Consider the following 14280-nt stretch of genomic DNA (forward strand, 5'->3'; position numbering starts at 1 on the left):
GGGCATGTTCATGTCAGTCAAGTCGTTAATGTGTTCAAGTCAGAGCATACAGTTTACCTGAATCTGAGTGTTTGCAGGTGGGCTTATCCACTTATTTTCTCTAGTTAATTTAATCAACACAATCAGAAGGCAGTCAATTAAGTAGAGAAAAAAAATCATTCTAGCCATTTTTGCTGAATTGGTTCTGACTGAATTAACCTTCTAATATAGTTGATCTTGTCGTCTGCTCTTCTCCAATGCCTCTTTCTTCCCTTCCTCTCCCCCTGACATTGACCCTCCTTCTCTCCCTTTTATCCTCTTCTTGGCTTTTTATTGGATTATTCTTCTTTCCTTCAACATGTTAAGAAGGCTTTTTCATTGGCCTGCATTCCCATTCACTCTCTTCTCTCCCCTTCCAACACACATGTACCTTACCCTGCCCATTGAAAAAAAATACTAAAGCTGATTTCTCTTTTTTTGACTTACAGATGTTTGAAACTATTTGCTGAAAACACCTGACTGCCAGGCTAGGACGTGACACTTAAGGTAATAATTGTGATTTTTCTTTTCAACTTTAGAGACCTCTTCATCTGAAAGGTTCTTGGGTGCCCACTTGGTATAAACTTTTGGCCGTCTCTTGGACTGTTTTCTTCTCAGTATAAAGCCTTTGTGAAGGTGTGTGGGAGCTGCACAGCAAGCAGTTTTCTGAGGAGTCAGGGGTGGGGGTGCAATGTTAATGTTCAGGAATTCTCTGTGCCCACTTTGGAAATACTTCCTCTTATCTTTCATTCAGGATGCAGGGGATAAGGCAAAAGTACAGGCCACATGCAAGAGATTTTGAATTATGCATTAGGCTGATAATGCCCCAGAATGCAAGCTCATGTCAATAAATAACTAGGCTGGCAGGAGGAAGGCAGTCACCTTACCAGTACAGAGGGTACCACATAGGGAGAGAACTAGAGGAAGACGAGGTGAAGGGTGAAAGGAGTTCACATCCTGTTAGCTTGCTCTGATGAAGAAGCAAGAAGAGTAAGTCAATATTGAAATTATTGTCTATTGCCTATCTGCTTTTAAATGGATTTAGCCAAGGTAACAAGACAATCTCTAAGGTGGGCCCTGTGTGTTCAAGGTTGCATGTGTGGTGGGGTTAGCCCTTCTGTGTAGCCATATGTAAAGAAATTCTGTCTGCAGAGAAATTCATGAATTCTTTAATGGGGCCCACACATTCTTTAAAAGGGCAAGATTTTTTGTGGCGAAATTTGGTAAAATTCGTAATAGGACACTCAAGGTTTTGTTTTACCAGGTATTCTTTTCTGATTATGTTGTAGAAAAGCGGTAACAGTTAAGCAAGTAGAAGAAGCAGGATTAAAAGAATGCTATAAATTATGTCCCTGGCACATGATACAGCACTTCCCAATGCTGATGAGAAATGATTCTTTAATCTTTGTGTTGCTTCTCTTGCTTTAGTGAAATGCATCAATAAATGTGACTATCTTCTGTGAGAAATGAACAGTGGTGCACATGCCAGCACATACCTGCACAGACACACACGCTATTTAAAAAAATTTAGTCCTGTTTCTCAAGGAAATGGAAAGTATCTGGGTATGGGGGCCCTGGCAGATGGATGCTTGAATCTTTATAGTTTTTTTTTTTTTTCCTTGCCAAAAAGAAGGGATTTCATATGCGTTTCACCATTTTCTTAGTTTTAGACAGCAATTTGCAGCGCCTGGTTATGCAATCTGAAGCTTTTGCTCAGATTCTCTTAGCAAAGTGCACATTTGTGAGGCCAGTTCTATAGGCCCACATGCATATACACACCAGCAAATTAAAAATGGATCTGGGAAAGCACCCTTCTCCTAGGAGAGTCATATCAAGCAGTGTTTAAATTAAATAATTTGCAGAGTGTGGGGAATAAAGCTTTGTAGCAGTATCTGGAGGTTATCTTCCCTTGGGAAATTTCTGGCATTTAGTACAATCTGGTGCATTCCAATGAGACACACACTCATGCATACACACACTAGTAGGTATACTTTATTTTTACATCTAAATTATATTTATTTCTTTAGGTTATCTGCTATTTTATGTTTATGTTGGGGAGAAAAATAAAGAGACAAACTTCTTGTGAAGGGTTGAGGTCATTAAGATCAAAACAAAAGCAAGAAAAGTTTATTAGTGAGCTGAAATGAAGGACAACTGATTCTGGCATAAAGCCAGTTACCCCACAGCTTCTAGGGGAGCATAGCTCTGATCAGGAGACTGATCAAGCTCAGGCTACTGTTTGATTTTGCTCCTAGCTCATTGACTGATGGTAAAAGGGGAGCCGTTGTTGTGATGAGATAATGTGAGTAGGTAAGCCACAAGTGGCTGAAATAGTTGATTTCTTGCTTCTTGTCTGACTTAACCAATATTGAAGCTGAATTTCATGTTAAGGAGCTTGTCAGTTAGAACCTCATCCCATGTCTCTAGTTAATGCATTCCTCTATAGCTGAATGTATTCTTAGCCTAATCAGCATACCTGTCCACCTGTGGAGAGAATGAAGCCTGTCACGTATAAGGATGCTGAATAAAATGTTAACAGGAGAAGAAAGGGCTAGAGGGAGAGAGAGAGTGAGCACGAGAGAGAGAGAGAGAGAGAGAGAGAGAGAGCGCAAATAGAAGACATCCACCTCTGTACAGGTAATTTTTCAAAGGTCCTGTTTTTAAAAATAAAGATAAGGCTCAAAGTGAAAATAGTTATTTTTTCCATTTCCAAGATTATCTTTGTACCCTTTGGACTCCTACTTTTATCTTTTATGTAAGAAAAATCTTGCAAATTACTAGTAGCCAGTGTAGAAGCTGTACTTCTACAGTGTATAACTCTTCAGTGTAGAAGAGTTATAGGGAAACTCTCAGAGAATCCCGCATTCTGGCTCCCCCTGAGATCAAGGTGTTGGCATGCTTGGTTTCTTCTGAGGCCTCTTTCCTTGCTCCACAGATGACCAAATTCTTGCTCTGTTTCTCACGTGGTCGTTCCCCTTTATGCACGAATTTCCTCTTCTTATAAGGACAGCAGTCACATTGGATTAGGGTCCATCCTAAAGACCCCATTTTAACTTAATTAGCTCTTTAAAGCCCTTATCTCCAAATACCATTACATTCTGAGGTATTGGGGGTTAGGACTTCAACATATGAATTTCAGGGGAACACATTTCAGACCATAACAACTGGACTTTCCAAAATAGTTGGTAGAATTGTATTTTTTAAATTTGTTTTTGCTTGCTTATTTAGAGATTTATTCCTCCCACTATCCTTCTCTTCTGCATTTTTATTAATACTGGACTGAAAGTAATTTAATACAATGATTCTAAGTGGATGTATTTTGTTGTTTTAAGAAGTAAGGTTTGGGGGAAAAGATAGAAAGCTTATTTAAGAAAACAAATTTTGCTTGATTTTTTTTTCTTTTAAATTCAAGTCAGCTCTGCTGTGTTCTCTGACCTTAGCAAGTTTCTCAGCCACATTTGCCTCCTATTTCTCCTCTGTATACTGTGGATAATAAAAAGAACCTTTTTGAATGGTTGCTGGGAGAATTAATTGAGATAATACATGTAAAGTGTTTAGCATGGTCCCTGGGTCACAGTAAGTGCTCCGTAAATAGTATTTATCCAATAACCGTAATAACCACAGACACTTATAGAATTCTGTGTTGTATACTGCTGCTGGACAAAATGTAATACCCTTTCTGAATTTCATTTGATTACAAACTTATTTCCTGCTTTTAGAGGGGGAGCTAGGAGCAGATTCTTTCTTAGAGTTATTTTAAGTGGACTTTGATAGAGGCTTGGATGGACTCACAAAGTGTAGATAAAGCACAAACAGGCTTTATTGCCATCTCTTGTCCTCACCAAAGCAAAAGAAAAATCTTTGGTTGATAAGCAGCATTAGAAAAATAGAGGAGAGGAGTGAGTAGCTGGGGTCTTCTGATACTTTGTGGGTCACTAAAAACCCAGGTTTTTCTTCTCTGGAGAGTCTCAACCTGTGCAGCATGAATGAACAGACCTGGCATGTGCCCTGTGGTCTTGCAGAGGTACTAGTCACCAGGCCCTCTCTTTGTCCCCAAGAGACAGTGGCTTCCTAGCCTGGGAGGACCAAGCATATTGGACCACTGGATATTCAGAGCTGGGATGTCAGACAGAGGTTATCCACAAGCCTTTCAAAATGTATAGTTAAGAACCAAACACATTCTTTGATTAAGTGTAACATTGCCAGTAACACTCAAAAGGCTGTATGTACTGCAATCGACTTTTATCAGCCAACACTTTTAAGACTCCCAGGGTCAGGCACCATGGCCCAGGCCCATACGGCACTTTGAGAGTCTGAGGCAGGAGAACCATGTGTACCCAGGAGTTCAAGACCAGCCTGAGCAACATAACGAGAAGCCATCTCTATTAAAAAAAAAAAAAAAAAGCTAGGTGTGGTGACACATTACTATACTGCCAGCTCTTTAGGAGGCTGAGGTGGGGGGATAGCTTGAGGCTGGGAGGTTGAGGCTACAGTGAGCTATGATTGTGCCACTGTACTCTAGCGTGGGCAACAAAGTGAGACCCTGCCTCAAAACAAAACAAAAAACAAAACAAAACAAAACCTCTCAGAAAAATCTACATGAAGACTCTGCCCTTGAATTTTGAGAGAAGTTGGGTTTTATTTTTTCTTTTCTTTTTGAGACAGGGTCTCTGTTGTGAAGGCTGTGCAGTTGGCGAGATCTGAGTTCACTGCAGCCTTGACCTTCCAGGCTCAAGCCATCCTCCCACCTCAGCCTCTCGAGTATCTGGGACTACAGGTGTGCACCACTGTACCAGGCTAATTTTTGTTTTTTTTTTTTTTAGAAATGGGGCTTTGCCTTGTTGTCCAGGCTTACACTTTGAATTGAATACAAAAAACAAGATGTTTGAGCTATGCTAAAAAATAATGCTAATGATAAAAAGCTGCTGTGTATTGGTATCTCCATGGGATACACTATGCTAGACTCTTTTTAATTTAATAGACTTTTTTTTCTGAGACAAGTTCTTGCTCTGTCACCCAGGCTGGAATGCAGTGGTCATGGTTTTCTGAGCTAAGGGAACCTCCTATCTAGGCTCTTTATATGTCTTATCTCATTCAGTCTTCTCCGAAACCCTATAAGACAGGTACGTTTTCTCACATTTAGGATGCACAGTGGAGTAAAAAAGGCTTGCCAGGTTTCAATCCCAGGCATTTGGGCTGCATTGCAATATATGACAGTGACTGGTACACTTGAATGGGAACAAGAATCCCTTGGAGGAGTTAAAAAAAAAAAAACACATATTTTCATATTATACATAAAAATAAATTCCAGAGATTTTCAAAATCTAAACTTTAAAAACTATATAAATATAAATGTGTAACACAAGGTGATTTTTTTATAATTGTGAGTTGAGGAAGATCATTGTAAAGAACAGACAAAAACCTGTATGTGTTCATTATATACAAATTCAACATCAAGTAGTGAGTTTTCAGAAAGTAATAAAAAGATAAATCACATAACAGAAGAGAGTGTAGGATATGAATGAGCAATTAATAGAAGAAATAAGAATGGCTAATAACCATTTGAAATAAAGCCAAAAATGAAAATTTAAAATGAGATAACCATTTTTAATATATTGGATAAGTAAAACTTTAAATTATGAAAAATATTTAGCATCCATGAGCTGTGAAGAAATAGGCCCTCTTGTACCATTTGTAGGTGAGAGTAGAAAATGATACAGCCTTTTGGAAGGGGAGTTTTTCATTATCATTTACAATTTAAAATGCACAGATCTTCAATACAGAAATTTCATTTCTAGGAATCTATACTGCGTTTATACTTGTGTATAAATGAAGATAAAGTTTGAGAATTTTTGTAGAAACATTGCTCTCTTTTTTGATAAAGCTAACTAATAAGTAGGAAAAATATTAAAAGCAAGGCAAAGGCTAAAAAAATATGATATAAATCATAATAAAATTCCATAAACTATGAAATACTATATAGCCATTAAAAATAATAATTAAAGTAGATAGCTTTAAATAGATTTAGATATAAATCAGTATTTATGAAGTGAAAATAAAAACTTGGCCTGGTGCGGTGGCTGGCTGGGTGTGGTGGCTTAAGCCTGTCATTTTAGCACTGTGGGAGGTCGAGGCAGGTGAATCGCTTGAGCTCAGGAGTTTGAGACCAGCCTGGGCAACATGACCAAACCCTGTCTCTACAAAAAATACAAAAATTTGCCAGGCATGGTGGCATGTGTCTGTAGTACCAGCTACTTGTGGGGCTGAGGTGGGAGGATCACTTAAACCTGGGAGGTTGAGGTTGCAGTGAGCTGAGATAGTGCCACTGCAGTTCATCCTGGGTGACCAAATGAGACCCTGTCTCAAAAACAAAACAAAACAAAATAGTATGAGTAGTCTAATTTTTATTATGTAAAATATATACACTTAGAAATAAACCAAAAATGAATCCATAGCACTACTATAACGACTCTTCTACATTTAAAAGTAACTATCTCTGTGGTACACTACTGAGGGGATGGCAAGACCATTCTTCCATGTTTCTGCATGTAATAAATGTAGTGTGTTAATCTGTTGCCAAAAGGTTATATTATGTTTTCATTTAAAATTTTTATAGTGATCCCTCAAAACATTACTGAAAATGTTATTGACTTGAGATATGTATGGATAAAAAGCTGGATCTTGGACAGTAGCTTTACATGACAGGTTTTCTGTCTGCTCTTTCATATTTTACTTGCCAGATATTCTTGGGATCTTCATATTAAGAAACTCCTGAGATAAGTCTAGGGGTTAGTTGGCTTTGAGAATATTGGCAAAGGTGACACATCTCCAAAGGATTTAAAGGCAACATAGACCTTAGAATCCGAATGTGCCTAGAATGAGTGATTTCAGTTAGATTTTGCTTGAAGGTAAATTTTAGAGAACATAATTGTTTCCTTTACATTTCATGAAGACTGATTCAGCACTCCTTTTTAGCTCCCAGATATTCAGTCTCCTGTGATGATGCTATTACTTTGGTGGGTTTTTCACACTTGTTGTATTTCCTACACCTCTCGCTGCTGTTTATTTTGACTGTATATGGTTGGTGCACTCATTCCAAACTCCATCACTTCCTAGTATGTATTTAATTGTTTACAGAGTAACCAGGGGGTGGGTTTAGAAACCTTATGACTGATTCTCTGCTTCTTGTTTGCTTTTACCTTTTCTTATTTTTCTTTTCTTATTGAGCTCCTAGAAAAGAGACATTATTACATTTCATATATGAACACTTTCTTTTCTAGCATCTATCATTGGAAAGGAAGGGCCAGATGTGTGTATTTTAAAAAGGACCTCAAATTAATCTACATCACTTGGAATAATCATACCTGCTGCTACCATGTTTTTCTGACATACTGGAATGCACACCAAATGTTTGTCCACTTCTCAATGAGACGCTTATTTTTATATCTTCAGATCTATTGATATTTGCTTAGAATGCAATTTCCTCTTGTATGAACTGTGGAATAGAATCTATTTCCCTTGTCTGCTCAATAGTTCTATGCTGTCCCATTTTGCCTTCTACACCTTAAGTATTTCCTGTTTTGTAGGTCAAATTATACGTGAACTGTTATATCCCCTAACAGCTATGAAAGCAATATTCTTTGGGGAGAAATATAAAGTATATATTTGTGGCTTGTCTGTATCTTGAGAGTCTTCTTTCCATTCCACATTTTGGAAGCTCAATAGAGCCGGAGTTTCTAACCTTTGGGTCAAAACATACACCCCTGGTTATGTCTCTGTTGCTTCAAAAGTAGCTACAAGAATGAGAATTGTTATAAAGGGGAGAAAAGCTATTCAATAATTAGGATTCATCTACAACTAGAGCATTTTATTAATTATATATTGTAATCACATGGATAGTCACAAAACCAATCGTGCAAGTCTGTATTTGGAGATTTGTAGACAGAAGACTTAACGTAAACATAGAAATGTTAAACCTACTCAACTGTAACCTGCAAAGAAGATAACAAGAAGGATTCTGTTCTCTGTATGATTTGTGAACAATGCTAAGTAAATATTCATCATTAATATATAATAACTGTTGCTTTTGGCAGTTCACTTTTCATTTAATTTGATAATGTGTCCAGTAAATGAAGTGGTACAGGCTACAGTGTTTTACCAACACAATTGCATATTTTCAATCATTGTTAAATGAAGGCAGCTCAAGGCAAAGCTTTAACCCCCACTAGTTTTGTGTGTGATAAAAAGAGAAGGCGCTATCAATCTTTATTGTCTGTCTCGCTTACTGTAATTGCATTCAATAGTCCACTGATTCTGTTGTCTGTGCTAATGTCAGGAACAGAGGAGAGCCAGATGCTCAGACTTGATCATATGCATCCAATGGCCACTTTGATAAGTTGGCAGCAAGTCGCTGGGTTTGATGATAAATTGTTAACGCTATAGATTATGAACAGCTGAACACTGCAAGTGTACATGGAGGAAACTTCTTACCTTGTTTTAAATCTGGCATCATGATGTTAGCTAAAGGGCATGTCATGTATTATTCAGATGCATCTTACACTGGAAATGTGCCAATGACTCATTGTATCCCTATGAATAGTAAAAGCAACAACAACAACAAAAATCCACAGTGATTTGAACATGACATTAATGGTCCCTGGATTATGAAAAGCATTTTGAAATACTGTTTAATAGTTCTTATTATCTAATTCAACAAGAAGAAAGCTTCTGAGTTTTATTCATGTTTAATTCATATTAAATCATGTTCTTCCTGGTCATTTCTGTTATATTAGCTAATAATGAGGAAGTTTTCTAAAAACAAACTGATTTTTCGTTAGTTAAAACCTATGACAGTTTGCTTGTGAACGGACATATATTGGAGCTGGGAGGTAAGCATTATGTTGGAAATTTTGCCAAGGTTTTGTTTTATACAAATGCTGCTGCCGCTGAGAGAAACGTAACATAGGCCGTTTGTACAGGGTATATAATAGGTCTTATTTCTACTGAGCCCACGTAGACAGTTGTAAAAGTTCAGGGTTGTGGTTCTGAAGTCACTGGAAATCTCTTAAAGTTGCTTTAAAAAGCTGACATAACCATGAACTGTATGACATTTTATTCTAAAGAATGCTAAGCTGTTGACCACATTTTTAATGGAAAGTTCTAAGTGCAGATGACGAATATTTCTTTATTTTTCGAGGAATTGCTTTTGAAGTCTCCGATCATTGTATGGTTTGGTTTTCCTACAATAAATACATTAAGAAATACTGGACTTACGGATTGGTACAAAAAAGATCTCTTACCTAAGTGATATGTTTCCTTTCGTTAGATAATCGAAATTTTGTAATCTCTTGTGTGTTACTTTTTGCCTGTGCTGCCAGGAGACTCAAAACTCAATCATAATCACTTTTGTAGCTGAGTTTTCAGATATGCTTATCTCTTCATTCATTTCTCCTTTATTTTCCACTTGTTACTTTACCTTGTTTTTCTTGTCTCTCTCTTATTGGCAGGAGGGATATGTAAGGACAATGGAGAGCAGAGTAAAGAAGGGAGAAAACAAACTTTACCATGAGATTTTAAAGACAGAGCCCTGAGGTATTTAACTGTGTCACAGAAATAGAAATCAAAGTCTGTAGTTACAACAAATGTGAAATCCTAACTGACACTGAAAGTCACTTAAACCTCTCTTAGGGTAATTTCCTTATCTTAAAAAAGTGGGCATAATAAAGTCATTTAATTAATAAGATTTGGGTGAGGATTAAATTAATTAATATAAAATAAACATATAATAAATGTTAGTAGCTATGATGATAACAACTTTTTATATGAGCTCTGGAATATAAAGATAACATAAATGTATGACCTAAATGTTAGAGTTTACTTCTGATGGCATCTGAAATTAAACTCAACCCTTAAAATAATTTCACCATAATTTGGAATACTTACTACAAGTTAAATCCTGCGTTACGCAAGCGGATATATGAAAATCTTGGTTTACTCATTTGATTTTTTTCGAGATGCACTCTTACTTTAGAAGATATCTTTAACTTTATAAAATTCTTCATTTTAATGTTCTTTGAGGTATCAGGCTCTTCTGTAAGAATGAGTCATTAAAATTTAAATTTATACAAGATTTGCAAGAGCATATTGTTGGCCTAAAGTAAGATACAGCTCTCTTTCACTCAACACTTGAAAGAGTTCAACCCAGATTAGCACTCCTTCCTTTTGGTTTTGTAGTATTATTGCTAATCCTTTGCTTTTTGTGCTACTCCTAGTTTTCGCAGCCTCAGTGACTGCTCTTTCCAGTATTCTCCACTTCCTGTCCACCCCTGCTCAGTTTCTAAATTAGAATGCCCAGGGCCTTAGCTTGGGGTTCATTACTTGCTCTACATACACACTCCCACTTGGTGACTTCATCTAGTCCCAAGGTTTTACACACCATCTATAGATTGATGGCTGCAAAATTTCCATCTCCAACGTGACCCCTCTCATGGAACTTCAAATTCTCACCCTAAATGTATGATAAGCACTGAAAGCTTAGCTTGATTTTCCCCTCAGGCCATCTCATTCCCTAGTCATTTGTACTTCAAAAAGTATTACTGCCATATAAAGTTGCCCAAGCCAAAACTTAGATATAATCCTTTATTCCTCTATCCTCACCCACTGCACTAATCCATTGGAAAGTCCTGCTGAGACTCTCTCTTGAACATATCCAACCTGTCCACTCTGTCTTTTCTTTCCCCACCTTAGCCAATGTGCCAAGTCACCTGCCACTCTCGCCTGTGCCACTGCAATAGTCTCCTGGTCTCTCTGCTTCTCCTCTTGCTTCCTTATGACCGATGCTCCATATGGCATCAAAAGGGATATTTTGAAAGAACAAGTAAATCATATACCACCTTCTTCCTAAATCCCTCCAATGCCTTTCCATCACACTGAGGATAAAGGACAAAGTTTCTGTCATAGTCTGAGGCCCTACTTTTCCAAGTCATCTCTTACGTACCCTCATTCCTGCGCTTCCGACACACCAACATTGCTCTGATTCAGCGTCTTTGCATAGATGCTTCATCTACTTGGATCAGCCTTTCTAAGAATTTTAAAGGACAGGCTGCTTCTTGTCATTGAGGTTTCAGTAAATGCCATCTCATATAGGATTTCCCAAAACATGTCTCCATGATCTTTTATATCACTGTATTTTGTTTTCCGCAAAGTTTATCATTGTCTAATTACTTTCTTATTGATTTATTTATTTTCTGTATTTTACTGCTAACATGTGAGCTTCATGAGAACAGAAACATTTTCATCTTGTTTACCCCTGAGCCTTCTGTTCTGCACATTGGTTAAGACTGTAGAGCCTGGAATCAGATTCACTAGATTTGAGTGCTACCACTGACACCTACGGCTGTATCATTTCAACTCAGTTGTTTTGCCCTGGGTGACTCAGTTTTCCCAAGTGAAAATGGAGAAAATATTAGTGTCTGATCATTCTGGTGGGGGAATAAAGGATCATATATGTAAAACATTTATGACAAGTCTGACATTCAATAGATTTTAGCTATTTGCCTCCTCACTTTGAATTAAATTTCTCTATATAGTAGATATTCTATTTAAAGGTACATATGATATTTTTATGTCTTGATGAATATTTTTGAATTTTATATATTTTAATATTGACTTTGGAAAAGATCTTATAATAAATATTTTGACTTGAGAAAAATAATTAGGCTGCATATGGTAGCTCACACATATAATCTCAGCACTTTGGTAGGCTGAGGGAGGAGGACCACTTGAGGCTAAGAGTTCAACACCAGCCTGGGCAATGTAGGGAGACCCCATATTTACTAAAAACAAAAAAAATTAGCCAGGGGTGGTGATGCATGCCTGTTTTCCCAGCTACTCAGGAAGCTAAGATGGGAGGATCACTTGAGCCCAGGAGGCTGAGGCTGCAGTGAACCATATTAGTTCCACTGTACTTCAGCCTTGGCAACAGATTAAGATGGCCCTGTCAAAAAATAAAATAAAAGAAGACGATTAATAAATAATTTGCCAAATTAGCTCATTCATAAGTAATGGTGAAATCTTTTTTTTTGGAATAGCATTTTGAAGGTCGATAACTTTTTTTTTTTTTTTTTTTGGTCACTCAGGCTGGAGTGCCATGGTACGATCTTGGCTCACTGCGACCTCTGACTCTTGGGTTCAAATGATTTTTGTTCCTTAGCCTCCAGAGTAGCTGAGATTACAGGTGTGTACCACCATGCCTGGCTAAATTTTGTATTTTTAGTAGAGATGGGGTTTAGCCGTGTTGAATAGGCTGGTCTCGAGCTCTTGGCCTCAAGTGATCTGCCCGTCCTTCACCTCTTAAAGTGATAGAACTACAGGCATGAGCCACCACACCTGGCCTGAAGGTTAATAACTATATTTAATAATATAAGTACGCCTTGTTATTTGGAAAAAATAGAACATGCAGTCAAGCAAAATGGAAAAATAAAAGTAATCTGTAGTTCCCGATATTTTTAGGAATATTTACACTTCCAGACTCCTCTGCGTATTGTAATATATATTTTGCTAGATACTAGCTTTCTGTGTCAGCCTGAAACAAAGGCTTATAAAAGATGGTTTATCTGAAAAGCAATCTCAAGGAGATCATTAATATTACTGTTGTAAAGTGCACTGCTTTTTTGAAATTGATTATATTTCAATATTTGCTAAGTGTATGACTAGAATGAAAATTGATTTTTAAAACTGTTATCTGAAAATCTTGTTGAACTTAGTAGCTTTTTTGTAGAATCTTTAGAATTTTCTATGTATACAATTAAGTTTTCTGAATAAAGATTATTTTACTTATTCCTTTCCAATTTTAGCCTTTTATTTCCTTTTCTTGTCTTACTGCACTATAGAAGACCTCCAGTAAAATGAAGTGGTAAGAGTAGAAACTTTTGCCTTATTTCCAATTTTGGAGGGAAAATGTTCAATACATACTATTAAATATGATGTTCATTGTGGGGTTTTTGTTGATACCCTTTATCAGATTGAGATAGTTCTCTCTCTCTAGTTTTCTAAGAGTTTTTTTATTATCATAAATGGATATTACATTTTGTCATTTTATCATTTTATCCCCTGCATATGATATAGGGCAGGGGAATCCCAAAATTGGGGCTTAGCCTGAGAATGTTCTTGGCTTCACCCAGGAAAGAATTCAAGGGTGAGCCAGAGATGTTAGATGGCAATTGGTGTTTATTTTGTTTTGTTTTGTTTTGGTTTGGTTTGGTTTGAGATGGAGTCTTGCTCTGACACCCAGGCTGAAATGCAGTGGCACAATCTCAGCTCACTGCAACCTCTGCCTCCTGGGTTCAAGTGATCCTTCTACCTAAGCTTTCCAACAGGGACTGTAGGTGTGTGCCACCACACTTGGCTAGTTTTTTTGTATTTTTAGTAAAGACGGGTTTTGCCATGTTGGCTAGGCTGGTCTTGAACTCCGGACCTCAAGTGATCTGCCCAAATGCTGGGATTACAGGTGTGAGCCACCATACCTGGTCTAGACAGCAACTTTTATTAAAGAAGCAGTGTACAGTAGCAGCAGAGGTGCTGCTCTTTGCAGAGCAGGCTATCCCATAGAGAGCATGCCCAGAGTAGCAGCTCAGAGGCAGTCTGCCATGTATTTATGGCCACTTTTAATTAAATGCAAATTAAGGGGCAGACTATGCAGAAATTTCTAGAAAAAGGGTGGTAACATCTGGGTTGTTGGGTTATTGCTGTAAAAAGATTTAGTAAACTTCTGGCTGTTGCCATGACAATGATAAACTGATATGGCACACTGGAAGGCATGTCTTATGGTAAACTACTTCCACGCTATTCCTGGTTTTAGCTAGTCCTTAATTTGGTCCAGTGTCTGGGCCCAACCCCCAGAGTCAATTCCCACCTTCTACTTCACATCTACTGGGAAAATCGAATGGCTTTTCCTGTTCGTTCTGTTAATATGATGCATTTTATTGATTTATTTTCAGTTATGAAATCAGCCTTAGATATATTAGGCATGATATATTGTTATAACCTTGATTATGATGTATTAGCTGTTTTACATAGTTTGGATTCAATTTGCTAATATTTTGTTACAGATGCTTGTGTATATATCCACAGCAGTATCAGTCTGTAATTTTTTGTTTTTGTTTTTGTTTCCTGAACAGTATCATTGCCAAGTTTTGGTATTGGAGTTATGTTGGCTCATAAAATAAGTTGAGAAATGAGCCCTCCTTCCCTATTTTTAGAAAG

At 37.3% G+C, this 14280-nt stretch overlaps 1 protein-coding gene across 3 annotated transcripts in view; it reads left to right on the forward strand.

Moving 5' to 3' along the window:
• Nucleotides 1-463: 463 nt before the first annotated feature.
• The window catches only part of LOC105734446 (zinc finger matrin-type protein 1-like), a 407528-nt gene continuing 393711 nt past the window's right edge, over nucleotides 464-14280 (forward strand). For all 3 annotated transcript variants that reach the window (XM_064364131.1, XM_064364129.1, XM_064364132.1), the window contains exon 1: nucleotides 464-525. The gene's annotated coding sequence lies outside the window, so the exon portion shown is untranslated. The remainder of the gene's footprint in view (nucleotides 526-14280) is intronic.

This window comes from Aotus nancymaae, unplaced genomic scaffold (genome assembly GCF_030222135.1).
Source record: "Aotus nancymaae isolate 86718 unplaced genomic scaffold, 86718_ANA_hifiasm-v0.15.2.pri h1tg000057l, whole genome shotgun sequence".
In the NCBI taxonomy this organism is placed as follows: domain Eukaryota; kingdom Metazoa; phylum Chordata; class Mammalia; order Primates; family Aotidae; genus Aotus; species Aotus nancymaae.